Genomic DNA, 18,606 nt, shown 5'->3' with positions numbered 1-18,606 from the left:
CTGCCTTTTACAGCTTTTTAACCTTCTCCAAATTATGAAGCATCTCCAAATCTCAGTCTCCTCATGTAAAATGGAAAAACTAATAGTATGTATTTTGTAAAATTTTGGTTAGAAATGGAACAGATAATTAAAGACTAGCGCCTGGTATATACTAACAAAGCAAGAGGCATTTGTCATTATTCAATTAGCATGAGCCACAGAAAATAATAAAGTCAAAGCCAATCCATATAAAACAAAAAGGTAGAGGGGGCACCTGGATTTGAACCAGGGACCTCTTGATCTGCAGTCAAATGCTCTACCCCTGAGCTATACCCCCAGTGAGATAGGTTTGTTTTCATAGTCTATCTAGCTCTCAAAATTGTTGCTCTAAAAACCTTTGGTGACTCAGGGGAGCTATAATTAGAGCTACAATGTTGCCTGGAGGGATTCTGGGCATTACAAGTTTCAGAAGAGGTTTATTATGATAAAAGACAGGACTCCTGAGAACTATGTTCTCAGAACAAAAAAACCTCTTCCTAGATTCACCAGTATCCAAAGCCTCCTTGCTATACACCATATTTCACATAAAGCAAACCTCAGTTCCAAGTAAAAATAATCAGTTTCTCCAAAAATGACAACACCAACTTAGTGCAAATGATTGGATTCCCACTGTGCTTCTCTTAGCCAAAGCTCCTAGCAACTGAGATTCTCATTCTCCTTCATGACTTCACAGAACTGAGCTCATAACTGGCACTCAATAGGTATTTGTTACATTCAATTGACTCAGGAAAAAAAATGCACATAAATCACAATTTGTGTGAAATAGATATTCTAAGCCATAACTGTAAGATGATTTTAGTTAATAAAAATGGTCAGCGAGTTACATTGTTATATAACACAGAGTAACTTGCCTGAAACATGAAATATTATCAATTTTGAAAGGTCATTTGATGAAGAAAAACAAGGCTCCAGACAAAAGCCTTGTAATCAACTAAGTAAAAGATTTGTCCTGGTCCCACGACCAAAATTGATTCCTTTTCAACTTTCTAACACAAACACAATTACAGCAACCTGTATTTCTTGACCTCATACACATCTCCTCTCGCCCTAATAAATGGTTCAAGTTCTTCTTATGAGAATCTTGCATGTTGGGGCCTATAGCAGAGTCTCTCTTCTGCCAGTTTCCCAGGCCACATACTTTATTTGGGCCTTTCTAAAGGATCCTAAGTTTGAGATGGTCATTTTGCGTCAGAGTTGTGGTTGGTGGGAAGGTGAGGAGAGAGAAGAGGCTTTCCTGCACCAGGCTGGAATTAAGAGTAAAGAAAAGAATCACAGTGCATGCTTCGCTCTTTGTTCCTTCCCACCTGGACACCAGTGGGAGGTGAGATTCTAGCAGTAACAGATGCACTGTGTGCTTCAGGTCAAAGAACCCCTGTGCTCAAAGGGACTTAGAGATCACTGATTCTAACCATTTCTTGTGTAGACTAAGAAACACAGATGGAAAGAAACTGAAGAGGCTTGCTTAAAATCACAGGCATTTCAGTGGGCAAACCAGAGTCCATTCTACACAGACCTTGTTAAAAGGCAGGAAAACTTCCTGCATCGCCTGGAACAATGTAGGTGCTCAAAAAATATTTGTGGGACAAATATCAGGCTGTAGTTACAGATACAGTGATATAGTGACCAACCATCTGGTTTGCTGAGGACTTCCTAGTTTTAGCGCTGAATGTTCTGCATCCCAGGAAACCCCTCAGAAAACAGCGTTGTTTGTCATCTTAGATGTTACCTTATTCTTTATTTCCTAAAGCTAGTTACTCACTTTCCATAGGCACAATCATTATCATTCCTATATACCTCCTATATGAGTATTTACTTAATATTGGTCTTAAAATTAACCTACTTTTTTTTTTTTTTTTTTTTTGTAGAGACAGAGTCTCACTTATGGCCCTGGGTAGAGTGCCGTGGCATCACACAGCTCACAGCAACCTCCAACTCCTGGGCTTAAGTGATTCTCTTACCTCAGTCTCCCGAGTAGCTGGGACTACAGGCACCCGCCACAATGCCCGGCTATTTTTTTGGTTGCAATTCAGCCGGGGCCGGGTTTGAATCCGCCACCCTCGGTATATGGGGCTCGTGCCTTACTGACTGAGCCACAGGCACCTCCCTAACCTACATTTTTTATGTAGCTTTTTTCTAAGTAAAAATATCCCTCAAATCATGCTAGTTGTATTTTTTCACTACACTTCAAAAAATAAATACATTACTATTGTCATATATTAAAATTGTATTTAATACATGTTTCACATACAACTTGCCATGCACGCTTTTAAACACTTTATAATTAGTAGTTCATTTAATACTCTAAACAGTCCAATGAGGGAAGAAATATTGTCACCTTTACCTTACAAATAAGAAAACTGAGGCACAAGTTAAATGACTGACCCAAGGTCATACAGCTAGTACATTTGTCCATGTATCCTCAAAGTCATCCAGGAAATCCTCAATGGTAACCACAGTGTGATGGTTAATTTTATGTTTCAACTTGACAAAGCTACAAAGTACCCAGATATTTGTTTAAACATTATTCTGGGTATGTCCTGAGGGTGTTGCGGAGTGAGATTAACATTTGCATCGGTAGACCAAGTAAAGCAAATTGCCTGCCCTAATGCAGGTGGGCTTCATACAATCAATTTAAGACCAAAATAGAATGAAAATTATCAGTAAGAGGGAACCTCTCCTGCCTAATGGCTTTGAGCTTGGATATTAGTCTTTTCTAGCTTCTGGACTTAAAACATCAGCACCTCTTGGGTCCCGAGTCTATTGACTTTCAGACTGAAACTATATCATCAGCTCTCCTGGCTCTCCACTTGCTTACACATCTTGAAGATTTCTCAGCCTACAGACCTTGGAGATTTCTCAGCCTCCATAATCATATGAGCCAATTCCTTATAATAAATATTTTTCTATATATATGCACGTGTGTCTCCAGGATCTTGTCTATATTTGTTGGGATTGTGTATGTGTATGAGGCCCCGAACAGTAGCTGCCACAAGACAGGGGCTGAACCAACCTGCTGTAATATTCCTAACCCTCTGCCATCATGATGTCACACTTGTGAATTTGCTCTCAGTGTCAACACTTAAGCAAAAGTAAAAGTTAACATTTCTTTTAATTATAAAGTATAGACACTAAACAATCTGGCGTGAGTTCCAAAGCCTACCCCTCAAAGATTTTTATCAGAGCTACAAAGGAAGAGGAGATTACAGCACAAAACATGTTGCAAAGGACTTGGAAAAAATTGATATGCTCAACTACAGGGGTTTGGAAACTGGTATCTCCTAATATTTCTAGATTCCATGAGACTATTTTATTTTGTTTTCTTGTGGCATCACAGCTCACAGTAACCTCAAACTCCTAGGCGCAAGTGATCTTCTTGCCTCAGACTCCTGAGTAGCTGGGACTACAGGCACCCACCACAACACCTGGCTATTTTTAGACACAGGGTCTTGTTCTGGGTCAGGCTGGTCTCAAACTCCTAAGCTCAAGAAATCTATTCACCTTGGCTTCTCAGGCTGCATGAGCCACAGCTCCTGGCCTTTCCCATGAAACTATTTTATAATAGGAATTAGAATTTCAGTTTTTCAGAGTTTCTGCACAGCAAAGGAAATAATCAACAAAACTAAAAGGCAATCTACAGAATGGGAGAAAAGATTTTCAAATCACACACTTGATAAGGGGTTAATATTCCAAATAGATAAAGAATGCACAGAAGTCAATAGCAAAAAAAAAAGCAGGCCTCATGCCTGTGATTTTAGCACTCTGAGAGGCCAAGGTGGATGGATTGCTTGAGCTCAGGAGTTCTAGACTAGTCTGAGCAAGGAGACCCCATCTCTAAAAATAGCCAGGCACTGTAGCAGGTGCCTATAATCCCAGCTATTCGGGAGGCTAAGACAAGAGAATCACTTAAGCCAGAGAGTTTGAGGTTGCTGTGAGTTATGACACCACAGCATTCTACCAAGGGTGACAAAGTAACCCTCTGTCTCAAAAAGAAAAAAAAAAAAAGAAAGATAGAGACAACCGTGTTAAGAGGATATGAGGATATTGAGAAAAGGGAATCCTATCACATTGTTGGTGAAAATGTAAATTGGTATAGCCATTATGGAAAAATATATGTAGGATCTTCAAAAAATTAAAAATATAACTACCATATGATCTAGCAATCCCACTACTGGGTAGAAACCCAAAGGAAATGAAATCAGTATCTCAAAGAGATATTTGCACCCCAAGGCTGGGCACAGTGGCTCATACCTGTAATCCCAACATTCTGGGAGGCCAAGGCGGGCAGATTGCTTGAGTTCAGGAGTTTGAGACCAGCCTGAGCAAGATCAATACCCCCATCTCTACTAAAGATAGAAAAACTAGGATGAAGGATGGAAGGGGAGGGGGTGGGAGGGATAATAGGGGATAGTAGGGGGACCACAACTATGGAGCACATTGCAAGTACAAGTTGGATCTATCATGTGTAGAACACAAATGTCCTAATGCTATAATTGTGTAAATGAGGTGAAAGCTATGCTGATTAGTATGATGTAAGCACTTCAAATTTGTACAAATAATCAACACATTAAAATTGGCATAAATGTATTTATGATCTATGTTCAAAAGACTTAATAAAAAAAAAAAAGAAAGAAAAACTAGCTGGGCATTGTTCCAGGTGCATGTGGTCCCAGCTATTGGGGGGAGTGAGGCAGGAGGATTGCTTGACCCCAGGAGTTTGAGATTGCTGGAGCTGTGACACCATAGCACTCTAGCCTGGGGCAACAAAGTGAGACTCCGTCTCATTAAAAAAAAAAAAAGAAAGAAATTTGCACCCCAGTGTTCACTGAAGCATTATTCACAATAGCAGAGATGTGGAAAGAACCCAACTGTCCTTCAGGATGAATGGACAAAGAAAGCATTGTGTGTGTGTGTGTGTGTGTGTTATTCAGCCATAAAAAAGGAAATTTTGCCATTTGTGACAGCATGGATGAAACTTAAGGGCATCATGCTAGGCGAAATAAGTCAGACAGAGAAGAGAAATACTGTATGATCTCATTCCATATGGAACCTGAAAAAGTTGAACTCATAGAGCAAAGAGTAAAACGGTAGTTGCCAGGGGCTGGGGGCATGGAGTAGGGCAGCTGCTGTTCGGGGCCTCATACACATACACAATCCCAACAAATATAGACAAGATCCTGTACAAAAGGGGATATAATTAGAAGATATCCTAAATCTTTTCTAATCTTGACAATTAATGACTCATAATTTAAAAATTTACCTTCTCATGGGGAACAAGACCAGAAAGTACAAGTATGTCCAAATAATAGCAGAACAAAGTGATTAAGCTGTGTGACAGCTTTCAAAAATAGTCTAACATGAAAAAGAAAGGGAGTATGGTCCTATGATGGCCACAAGATTCCCCATAAGCTTTCCTACCCCAATATTCCTCATATTATGATGTGCAAAATATTTTTGCTTATAATTACCTGTCTTCTATGAAAAGAAGTGATGCTCAGCATCATTAATTACAAATAAATACAAATCAAAACCACAATGAGATATCACCACACACCTAGGATGATCACTATCAAAGGAAGAGAAAAGGACAAGGGTTCTGGTAAGGATGTGAAGAAATTAGAACACTCGTACACATAGGTGGGAATATTATAAAAACAGTATGGAGGTTTCTAAAAAAATTAAAAATAGAATCATATGATTTGATAATTATAGATCTATCATGAAAAGAATTTATAAGCAGAATCTCAAAAAGATAGTTGCAAACCCATGTTCACAGTATCATTATCCCTAATAGCCAAGAGGTAGGAGCAATCCAAATGTCCATCAACAGATGAATGAATTAAGCAAATGATTTTTTTTTTTTTTTTTTTTTTTTGTAGAGACAGAGTCTCACTGTACTGCCCTCGGGTAGAGTGCCGTGGCGTCACACGGCTCACAGCAACCTCTAACTCTTGGGCTTACGCGATTCTCTTGCCTCAGCCTCCCGAGCAGCTGGGACTAGAAAACTATTCGGCCTTAAGAAAAAGAAGTAAATCTACAATGGGTGAACCTCGAGAACATTATGCCAGGTGAAAAGCCAGTTAAAAATGGACAATATTGGGGTGGCACCTGTGGCTCAAAGGACAATATTGTAGGATTCCACCCATTCAAAGCATCAAAAGTAATCGAAATCATAGAAACAAAAAGTACAAAGGTGGTTGCTAAAGGGCTGGGGGGGGAAGAAGGTGACATTAGATTCTAGTGGGTATAGAGTTTCAGTTTTAGAAGATGAAGAAGGTATAGAGATGTGTTGTACAACAGTAGGATTATATTTAATGCTATTGAACTATACACTTAAAATGTTGATTATGACAATTTCAATGTTATATGCTTTTTAACCATAATAAAAAAAAAACAAACTATGTTCTAATATTAGAAAGAACTTGCGTAACAAAGCAAGCTACCTCTGGAAACCAACTGCACGCCAATTATGGAAACACAAGCACGCATGCAAGCACTTATCTCACTGGGCAGCTGCTGAGCTACCTCCAACTTAGTGAACAGATTTTGTTTGATTCACAGAGCAAGACAAAGTCTTCCTCTAACTCAATAGCAAATTCAAATACCTCTCCCTGGCCCCACCAGGGCATTCTACCACGTGGCATTCTTGATTTCTCAGACTGTCACTGGGTCATTTATTCTAGCCCCCTTTCATTTCCCATTTAATAACAAAACAAAATGAAGTTAATATTATAGTCCATTTTTCTGTTCTTGAAGAAGTAGCATCTGAATTTAGGCCCTGTGCCAAGGTTTGTCACTTTATCAGCACATGATCTAGGAAGACCTCCCAAGTTTTTGTTAAGCTTCAGCCAAGTGAGAGGTGCATATTAGTTTTATAATTTTTTTTTTTTTTTGTAGAGACAGAGTCTCACTCTATGGCCCTTGGTAGAGTGCCATGGCCTCACACGGCTCACAGCAACCTCCTACTCCTGGGCTTATGCGATTCTCTTGCCTCAGCCTCCCGAGTAGCTGGGACTACAGGGGCCCACCACAACGCCCGGCTATTCTTTGGTTGCAGTTTGGCCGGGGCCGGGTTTGAACCCGCCACCCTCGGTATATGGGGCCGGCGCCCTACCGACTGAGCCACAGGCGCCGCCCAGTTTTATAAAATTTTTTAAGGAAACAGAAGAATGTCCCAAACGGCACCAAATGAATTTTCACGGGAAAGCTTTGTCAAATGGTATATTTAGTAATTGTCATTTTACATCTCAAGAGGCTTTAGAGAAAACTATCAGCTGAATTATAATATTAAGGTCATAGGAAGTGCTGTATTTTACCCTAAATACATTCTCAAACTCATTCTTTCTTTCTCCTCTCTTCCTTTTACTTTCTTTCTCTTTTTCAAATTGATTTGAGTTCTCAGAGAGTTCAATTTACTCTATAAATGAAACAAAAGCCCTTTTATAAGTTACATTCAAGCTACTTAGATTGGTTTGCTCTAGTCCAGAAGTTACAATTTCAGGTACAGATGTGCCTTGTTTTATGGGAAAGATTTATTCCTTAGAAGTTATTGTGTGGGCCGGGCTCACACCTGTAATCCTAGCACTCTGGGAGGCCAAGGTGGGTGGATTCCTTGAGCTCAGGAGTTCAAGAGCAGCCTGAGCAAGAGCAACACATCATCTTTAATTTAAAAAAATAGGAAAATTAACCGGGCATAGTGGTGCACACCTGCAGTTCCAGCGACTCAGGAGACTGAGGCAAGAGGATTGCTCAGGCCGCAGAGTTTGAGGTTGCTGTGAGCTATGATGATGCCATGGCACTCTACCCAGGGCAACAGAATAAGCCTGTCTAGAAAGAACAAAAAAAGTTCTGTGTGATAACCATGTTAGTGAATCTGTCCCCAAATGCCTCTGCTAATTTATTTCATGGACATAAACCCTCCTTCTCTAAATTCACTGAGATGCTTTATCTTTAAAGAAATTGGAAGCAAATATTTCCAGAAGCAATGCTTAGACTTATGCACATTTTCAAAGATACATCAAACACAGACACAGCAGAATGAAAGTACGTTCTGTAATGAAGCTTAGAGTACATTTAATATTTAATCGCTATTACTAAATTAACTCTATTTCTTAACATGCTTAGTTACTTAGTTTTTGATTCCTTATTCTTATTTTGATAATCTTTTGTTTTTATGTATACTGCCTCAATCCCATTTGGAAGAGGGTGAAATATAAACTACAAGGAAATAATTAAAATATTCTATTAGTTCCATAGGAAAACTACTTCAGTTTAAAACTCCTTCATGATATCACCTAGGAACAGTAAGTTAATGCATTATATTAATACCTTGAGCTCAGCAGTTTAGCTTTCAAAGAGCCCTGATTTACTTCTAGGTAGTGATTAGGTTTGGGGGAAAAAAAACAAAACTAAACTAAACTAAGCTTAGTGTTTGTTGATTTGGCCAAGCTCCCTGGAGTGAAATAGCTGTAGTCTTTACCCTACTGGAGAACTCCTTTATCTATCCGGGTCCTCCATCCTACCTGATCTAATGAACGTTGAAGCCTAGGCCCCTACTTTGTTTAAGAGTAATGAGACAGTAATGTCCATCTGCTCCCTTCTGCAGAAACCAGATCTATATGGTCTCACTACCACCAGTTTCTACACCCAGGACTGCCAGGCTTCTGGTCTTCCCAGCTGGAGCCATAGGCAATGTGAAGCAGAGGAAGCCATCCCCATTGTGCCCTTTCTAAATTTTTGATGTGCAGAATTCATAAGCATAGTAAATAGCTGTTATTTTACACCAGGAACTTTGGGATGGTTTGTTATGCAGCAGTACATAACTGGAACTATCTGCCTGTATTCCCTGTCACTAATGTACCTGGTAGGACATTGTATCATCTCCTACTTCAACCAAAACTTGAGAATGCAAGGCCATTGGGTTCTATTCCCTTTCTGTCTTGCTGACTATCCCCACAATGTCAAACACATGAGGCTAAGGTCCAGACTCTACCCTTCTTCTCACCTGCTTTGCTTTGCCATGATGAACCGCACTGCCTTATGGATGGATCCCAAAATAGTACCACAATCATGAGTAACATGACTAAGTAGACAATAAATGGGGAAAACGAAATCATAGTCTAACACTTGACACTTTGTAATATGAGCCAAGTCCGAGCCTTCTAAATTATGCTATTAGTCCTGGCACCTCCATCTAGCCATTTGTGTTACACATCCATCTCTCCTTGGTCTACAAGGACTAATGACCAATGGGTGAAGCTTCTGGCAAATATCCAGCTTCACTTGGTGGAACTCCAAGCCAGATACCAATGCCTCCAACTATCTCTAGGCAAACCAGGGTTCTGTCTGATGAAGTGAGTGCAGCTGGCAGCAACTTCTTGGTTAGCACTTGCCATCCCTCCTACACACTCAGTCTCCTTTAGGCCCAAGAGGTTTCAAAGAAACCTCCCAAAATGGCATCTAGCACACAGCTCCTATGTCTCTGTCCCCTGCCTCATTCTGCCAGCCAGCGCCATCAGTGTTCCTCCTACTAAAAAGCCATGTGTTACACAGCACTACAGTGGCCCTCAAAATAATGACAGCAATGCCAAGTGGAAGATCATGGGGTCAAGTAGGGCTGCTGGACTAGACAAAATAGCCACCGACTGCCATCTCATAAGGGATGTGGCAGCAACTCCTTTTCACTGGCCTGAGATCTTGGGTGTATATCTTAGAATCAGGTGACCAGACATCTGTGGAGGGCAATGTGGCAACCCAGGCAGTGGGTGGTGAGATCAGAAAGAAAAAATGGAAATCGACAGATGGTGGATCCTACAGCTAAGAATTGATTCTTTAGTTTATCATGGTTGGCATAAACAGAGCTTGGTAAAGATCAGGTTATTTTATAATTGACCAAGCCCTTGGCCTCTAGAAGGTCTTAAATTTTCATTTGCTGTTTTCACTAGTGTTTCTTTCTTTCCAGGAACTTCAGGAAAAGGTCAGGTAGAGGAAGGAGAGGAAAGGGAGGGAGTGGCAGATCAAAGAGAGGACTTGAAAGTCTTAGATCTAAACTTTGAAATCCCAGAATATTTTCAGTTATAAAAAGATGTCCCACTTTCAGACCAAGTTCTGTAAATAGTTTTCAGAAGTCAGGGGACTTGCAGAGATATAATATGCCTGGTAAAATTTTCATCGGCCTTTTCCATGCTTCCTAGTGCCACCCTCTGTGGTTCCTAAGCACCCCAAATTCGAAATTAATGTGAACATCTGCTTCTAGCAAATACAGACAGAGCTTCCCCGCCACCACTAATCTACAATCGTAAAACCAGAGGAAGAAAGAGAGGTGAAACAGAGCGACTCAGCCCAGCTTCCAGCACCAGGGCCTTTCCCAACTCACCGCCCTCTTCCAACCCCCTCACTACATCCCAATCTAACATCTTCATTCAACTGCCAGATATATATAATAGGAAACATCAGTCATGATTTTTATTGTTCTGTAATCCTTCCAACATCACCAATGTTGGGACAGAAAGTAAAAACGATGAAAACTATGTGAGCAAATTCTGCATTCAAGGATTCTGTATACACATCTCCTCCTTCCACCACCCTTCCCACCAGTGTCAGATAATTTTAGACACAATAAGCTTATAATAGGGAAAATCTTCCTTTCTCTGGACAGGCTGGCACCTGGCTCCTGGCCTGGTGGTCATTAGGTCTCCCCAAGTTCACTTCAGCTCTAGGCCGGCATTATCCAATAGAAATGGAATGTGGGCTGTGAATGGAAGCTACATACAGCATTTAAAATTTTCCAGCAGCAACATTCAAAGAGAAAGGAAACACAGATTAATTTGAATACTTTTTAACACAGTATATCCAAATCATTCCAGCATGTAATCAATATGTAAAAAATTGTTAATGAGGTATTTTCCATGTTCTTTTCCATGCTTATTCTTCAAAATTGGGTGTATATACATTGTAGAGTTCAGACCAGTCCCATTTCAGGTGCTCGACAGACGGCTAGTGGCCACCTTTGTAGACAGCACAGCTGTGTGCAGATAAGCCTGTCCTCCTTTTTGTGACTATGTTCCTTTCTAAAAGAAAGGGCGCCTCCCGAGCTGGGCAACTCAAATGGGAATTCTTGTTCCTGAAAGTAAGTTTGCCAGATAAAATACAAGATACCTAGTAAAATCTGGGATTCAGATAAATAATGATGTTTTTAGCATATGTCTTGCATGAGACATACTATAAAAATTACTCAGTGTTTACCTGAAATTCAAATTCAAGTGGGCTTTCTATATTTTTTTTATTTTTTTTTTCAGTTTTTGGCCAGGGCTGGGTTTGAACCTGCCTCCTCCGGCATATGGGGCTGGCGCCAGAGCCACAGGCGCTGCCCTGGGGCTTTCTATATTTTTATTTGATTATTTAACAGCCTTACCTGAATTCAACTTAATGTTATTGAGTCTTTAGCTAAAAGAGAGTATATATACTGGAGGTATCAAAAAATATATATACATATTGTAAGAGATGTCATCAGTGTATTATTTTCAAGGTTGAATTGAATCACAGTAACAGAATTCAGTAGGACATTTGCCACACCTCTTGGAACTGCAGAAGTCAAACGCGACTTGTATTCATCTTTTGTTACTGGTATATATTGAGTATTACAATTTAAATACAGTTTTTTTCCTTTCTTAAAATGTGCACACTTTTTTGGCACCTTCTGTAGCTAGTGCCTTCTGCCATCAGGGTCACAATTAAGATAATGGCGGGGACATTCATCATATAGCCAGTAGAGGAAGAAAGGGCCATGTGTTCTATCCTGGTCTAGCACAGACAGCAAAGTACTGGCAACTCCTCCAAAGGAAAAACAAGAAGTAGAGGAAAAGGAAGGAAAGACAGAAGGTTCATTGGGCAGCAAAAGATGACAATGCTCCAGGAAGTCAGAGGCAGGCCCGCTGGGAGAACCACTGTGTTCAGAGTGAGAAGCACCATTGCTGAAGGGTGAGTAATGAAAGCTCTAGCCAGGTATGCGCACAGGCTGAGCTGCAGGTGTCACTGACTGTCTGGAGTCTGTGCCTGTTCACCATTTTCTTCTTTGTCCTAACGTGGCCTCTGCAGCTTCCCAGTTTGCAATGGATTTTCTATGCTAATAAAAATATCTTTTATTTTTATTTTTTATTTGTTTTATTTCAAATTAATATGAGGGTACAAATTTTTAGGTTACAATGTTCTCACTTCCAATGTGAAGTTCAAGTTGTAGAACAGTCCTTCACCCAGGGGGTATGCTGAATACCCTTGCATTGTGTATATTTGGTAAGAGCATGCCAAATGCCCTGTCCCCACCCTTCCCCCTTACTAGACGATTTTTGTGTTTTATCATACATTTGAGCATGTAATTGTTTATATATTGGTTTCATATTAGATTGAGTACATTGGTTTTTTTTTTCCATTTTGGAGATACTTTACTATAAGAATGTGTTTCAGGGAGACACCTGTGGCTCAGTGGGCACAGGCCCCATATACCAAGGGTGGTGGGTTCAAACCCGGTCCCAGCCAAACTGCAACAAAAAATAGCCAGACGTTGTGGTGGGCACCTGTAGTCCCAGCTACTCAGGAGGCTGAGGCAAAAGAATCACCTAAGCCCAGGAGTTGGAGGTTGCTGTGAGCTGTGACACTACAGCACTCTACTGAAGGCGACATAGTGAGATTCTGTCTCTTAAAAAAAAAAAAAAGAAAAAAAAAAAGAATGTGTTTCAACTCCATCCAGATAAACATAAAAGATGTAAAGTCTCCATCATTTCTTATGGTTGAATAGTATTTCATGGTATACATATATCACAATTTGTTAATCCATTCATGGGTTGGGGGGCATTTGAGTAGTTTCCATGACTTGGCAATTAAAATTGACCTACAATAAACATTCTTGTGCAGCTCAGTGCCTGTGGCTCAAGTGGCTAAGGCACCAGCCACATACACCTGAACTGGCAGGTTTGAATCCAACCCGGGCATGCCAAACAACAATGATGGCTGCAACCAAAAAATAGCCAGGCATTGTGGCGGGTGCCTGTGGTCCCAGCTACTTGGGAGGCCGAGGCAGAATAATCACTTTAGCCCAGGAGTTTGAGGTTGCTGTGAGCTGTGATGTCATGTACTCTACCCAGGAAGACAGCTTGAGGCTCTGTCTCAAAAAATAAATAAATAAATAAACATCCTTGTGCAAATGTCTTCGTGGTAAAATGATTTTTGTTCTTCTGGGTAGATACCTAGTAATGGGATTGCAGGATCAAATGGAAAGTCAACCTTTAGTTCTTTGAGAATTCTCCATACTTCTTTCCATAAAGGTTATATTAGTTTGCACCCCACCAGCACTGTAGAAGTGTTCCCTTCTCTTCACTTTTGTGTGCTCAAAAGTGAGAAGTGGGAAGGCATGCCCAAAAATTTTTCCTAAAATTTCTGAAAATTCCAAAACAGTAACCTGGTTAGAGCTAAGGGGCATAGAAATCACAAAACTTTCAGGAAATTTTATTTTTCTGATGGCTAAGATCCAATAGGTCAGGCATGGGGCCCCAGAATCTGCATTTCTAACAATTTCCCAGGTAAGGCTAATACTGATGGCCCAGGGACTACACTTTGAGAACCACTGTTTTAGTCTGTAAGCGTTCCCATGGGGATATAAATGACTCCCGTGGAGACTTTTTGTTCTGTTTTGTTTTGTTCTCTATTCTATAGTTAGAGTTTCCTCAAATTAGAAACCCAGAGGACATAAACTGCATTAGCAATGGTCCTGTAGGGCCAGAGGCCTCTGTTGCAGCTGTTGATCATGCGGTTGAATGATGTGGATTTTCACATCATAGGTCAGATGGTTTATTTGTAACTCTGGAGGGTGGAGGAAGAAGTGACCCAAAAGTGATCCTTTGAGAACAGGCATCCCAAGCTAGACTCTTTCCCTCCATCCATAGTGCTTCCTTCTAATCATCCCTGAATTTCCTCAGGTTGAACTTCCCCAACCTTCTACCTTAGGCTGTAGCCAATCCTAACCTGGATCACAGAAGGATGACATTGGCCAAACCTCAAGACTATTGTCATCCAGAAAGTTGTTTTCCTGACTGGCTTGGTGGTCATTAGGAGACCTCTTTGGTAGTAATGTCTTCAGGTCCCTGGGATGACTAGGGTTGTCCAGGAGAAGCAAATTCAGATATACCAGACATGTCAGTCCCAGGCCAATGAGGAAGATGAGATTCTACATCAAGGCAATAATAATGAGACTGGATGAAAATTTTAGCATTTATAAAAGGCATTCCCACTTTTTAATCTCTCCTGACATAATACCTCTATCTCCAGGCACTTTCCATCATTTTTACTCCCCAGCAGTTCTTCTGGAAGGGCAGTTTGTTCTCCATCCCGTTAGAACTCTCTCCAAGACTTCCTGCCTCCCCAGACCCTCTCTAACCATGCCATCTACCCAATAAGGACTGAACACTATTTATTTAAGGACTTTATGACAAAATGGAGTTATAAAGGATGTTCAAGATCAAACATAAAGAAGCCCCAGAGATTTGAAACATCTTACCACATTGTTTTAGGCCTAGGCTTTGCCTCTGTTCTATTCTGAGAATCCCAGACACCTTCTCCATTCTCTAATCCCCAAGGATATGGAACATCAAACCACACCAACCATCCTGGGCCCTTCTGTTGGCAGAATAGCCCTTCTTCCAGGAAGATGCCTCAGTGCAGAATCCTTCATTTTGATCAAAAGGAAGTCTATGGCGGAAGATAATGTTGGACAAAGAGGACATTAAGCTGCCTCCTCATCTCAAGCAGAAAGCATTCCTCAAGGAATTTCAGAAGGAATCTTAAGGGTCTTTTTTTTTTTTTTTTTTGATCAGAGTGTTCCTTCGTCACCTTGGTAGAGTGCTGTACCGTCATAGCTCACAGCAACCTCAAACTTTTGGGCTCAAGCGATTCTCTTGCCTTAGCCTCCCAAGTAGCTGGGACTACAGATGCCCACCACAATGCCCAGCTATTTTTAGAGAGAGGGTCTTGCTCTGCTTCAGGCTGGTCTCAAACCTAAGAGCTCAGGCAATCCACCCACCTCCACCTCCCAGAGTGCTAGGATTATAGATATGATTGAAAGGAGTCTTTGAAAGCCAGTTGAGAGACAGCATGTTGGCTGCAACAAAGACAATGATTTCTATTCAGTCTCTGTGGAGCCTTTCACTTGGAGCTGGGGCTAGACAACCCTTACCCTTGTTCCAAATTTGTAGAACTAAACAAATTATTGCTAATAAACATATGTCACAAACCAAATAAATTTTAAAGTGCAAGCAATTATTTCCCTCCTAGTCAGTATTCCTAAGGGAGTCAGCCAATTTTCACATGTAATGGCTAATTTCTTGGATCCATTAACTATTTATTCAGTTGCAAATTTCTCTGGAAATTAAAATTAATATTCATGTTGCATATTCCTTTTCTTTTTTCGAAAGAAAGGGAAGTAAATCAGGAAGTCTTCAGGTGTCCTGACTTCTTTCTTCCACATTTTATTTTACTGATAAACTGGTATTTCTCTAACTGTGGTCAGTGGGAGGCATGTTAAAAAATCACAAGTTCTTGGCCTTATCCTAAGATAAGGGTAGAGTGGGGACTTGCCCAAGGAATCTGTATTTCTAACAAGCTCCTTAGGTGATAGATACTTGTGATACAGGTGCAGACCATTGCCTGTGACAGCAGAGAGGGTTCTTAACCTCTGGGCAAGAAAGAGTTCAAACACAGGGTAACACATAAAGCAAACACATTTATTAAAGACAAAGTACAGAAAGTATAGTACGCTCTCAGAAAGTATAGACTGCTCCAAAGGAGGCAGCAGCCTATGTGGTTTTGGGTTTTCCCTTTTCATACTAATCTCTAATAATATGCTAAATTGGGAGTGGAATATTCAAGGTTGTTCTGGGAAAGGGGTGGAGAGTTACCAAAACTGAGAGTCAATTCCCCTTTTCCCGTTTTTGTTCTATATAGGGGACTTTCCAGGGTTGCCACAGTATTTATAAACTACAGGCACTGAAGAGTGTGTTTTTATCATGCGAATGAGCCAGTTCTTTTAGGAATTCCCCCTCTGCCTCAGATAAGGATGTTATGGTGAAAGGTCAAAGTAGAATAACTTAAAGGGTCCTTGTGGGTAACCTTTATCTTAGCTCAGGACAGTCACATTCTTGTGGCTTTCTTATCCTCTGGCTTTCTCCCTCTGATCCTAACTGCCAGCAGGGTATTTGACTGCTGTCTCATTTAATGCTCCCTAAATTCTGAGAGCCACTACTGGACCCGAGTACCCAGAGTCAGAGGTTAACACAACTAACCCCCCCCCCCCAGTTACTCTACTGATTTAATTATGACAAAAAATAAAAAAATAAAGCATGAGCAGCATTGTAGACAGGATTCAACATTGAGTCAAAGAAGGACTTTTGTTCTTTCCTACTACGCTTGGCCTTTTTTGACTTCTTCCCCACTTCCCTGTCTTTTCCTGTCATTATCTTCAATTCACTCACAACTTCCTTACTCTGTCATATTTTGATTCAGTATTCACATTACTAAACATACCCTGTAAACATTGACTCCCCCAAAAATATAGATTCTGTGACATTAGCTCAGCTGACATTTCTAATCCTGCTCACCTAACTCATCTTCCAATTTAACAACATCAATGCTTGAATGATAGTTGACCACTTTTCCTTAAGATTGGAAACCATCTTGTTTATTTATTTTCATGGTGGCTTGGGCTGAGTTGACCTTTGTGGGTATGTCATCCTGGGTCTTCTTCATTTCTCCAACTAAATTACCATATCGACCTTTCCCACACATACTTCAAATACAACTTCCATCTTCCTTTGTACTGACTATAAACACACTTCACATACATCAGTCATCACAACTATCTCATTGCAATATATATGTTTACCTGCTTGTTTCCCCTATTAGATGATGAACTCCTCCCAGGAAGGTATCTGATTAATTACTCTGTTATCTCTATTACTTAACTCAGTATCTGGCACATTGAATAATATTAATGCTGAACTAAGATATTCTCAAACTTATTTATGAGTAGAGACATCATCTCAGTGCTACCCTATGAAATGCTGATTTGTTATGTGACTGTTCTTAAAAATGTTATTACTATACATATGTAATACATATGTATAATAATGTTTATTATATATTGTATCTGAGCAGTAAATTTAACATAGGTTTCTCTTATGGTCAGACTGCTGGTAGAGTCTAGCAGGGGTCCTCAAACTGCGGCCCGCGGGCCACATGAGGCGGTGCGATTGTATTTGTTCCCACCTTGTTTTTTTACTTCAAAATAAGATATGTGCAGTGTGCATAGGAATTTGTTCATAGTTTTTTTTAAAACTATAGTCCGGCCCTCCAACAGTCTGAGGGACAATGAACTGGCCCCTTGTTTAAAAAGTTTGTGGAACCCTGGAGAGCAATGTGCCATGAGAGGATCATAAGTGTGCTGTGAAATTTTTAAAGATCATGAATTAAATTATTTTGAAAGAAAGTCAAAGCACAGTAAGTTTTTTTTTATTATTTTTCATATTTTTTCTTACTTAAACATAGTTTAAGTATGCCACAGAAGGTTATCTACAGTGTACCATAAGATTAAAAGAAGGTTGGAAAAAAACACTGTTCTAGAGCAACACTGTCTAATATAATTTTCATCAGTGATGGCAATAGTCTATGTCTACACTGTCCAGTATAATATCCACTACTTACATGGAACTAATAAACTATTTTTTTCCTTCCCTTTGTGGACAAAGAAGCTAAAGAACTCTTCGGAATATGACTGAGGAAGTGAATTTTTAGAATAATTTTATTTTCATTGATAGCAACATAAACAACCACATGCGGTTAGCAGTCACGGTCCTAGCCAGCACAGGTCTCATGTGTGCTACCTTAATACTCTCATCCAGAAGGCACTAATGCACCAAACTCTGCTGCATCCACCTCGCGCAGAGCCTGGCAATCTGGGGCTTACTCAGCAGTGGTGTCCCTAGAGGGACAGTGGATAGGAGCAGTCAGCTGAGGTACAGACAAAAACTTCAACATTGACATTGTTTAGAATTGCTGGTGCACAATGATAACAAAAAGAAGACCAACTTTTAGTCTTGTTACTGTTTTTAAACTCTTGACAGACAAGATACCCACTCACTGCCTGCATTGTCAGGGGACTGCTCCCACCACTACCATCTCATTGTGTCTCTTCCTACCTCCAGTGAACGTTTTTGATCCATGAATTATAAAAGGTTTGCAAGGGATTGAGCTGAAATGACTCAAAAGTGGCAAGGAAGGTTATGGCACTAGGTGTTAAAACACAACTCTTAAAGTGGCTCACAATGCCTTCAGGGAAATGTCGGAGAAAACAGGGTGCCTGCCTTAAAGTAGTCAGGCATATCACTGCAGTTTGGGAAAAAGAACCACAGCTGAGAGAATACTAGTCTGAAGCAACTCTGGCCTGAGGCATGTTGTAACTTTAGGAGATTTTATTAAAATAAAAGAATACAAGTAGTTCCCAGGCAATTACAGAAGAGTATCTCCAGC

General features: G+C 40.3%; 1 non-coding gene across 1 annotated transcript; it reads right to left on the bottom strand.

Moving 5' to 3' along the window:
* Positions 1–244: 244 nt before the first annotated feature.
* TRNAC-GCA (transfer RNA cysteine (anticodon GCA)) lies at positions 245–316 on the bottom strand. Its single transcript has one exon. It is a non-coding gene; the product is annotated as a tRNA-Cys (tRNA).
* Positions 317–18,606: the final 18,290 nt, after the last annotated feature.

Source organism: Nycticebus coucang, chromosome 8, assembly GCF_027406575.1.
Source record: "Nycticebus coucang isolate mNycCou1 chromosome 8, mNycCou1.pri, whole genome shotgun sequence".
NCBI classification, from domain to species: Eukaryota; Metazoa; Chordata; class Mammalia; order Primates; family Lorisidae; genus Nycticebus; species Nycticebus coucang.
The sequence above is the reverse complement of the archived record's forward strand: the minus strand, read 5'-3'. Positions and strand labels throughout refer to the sequence as shown.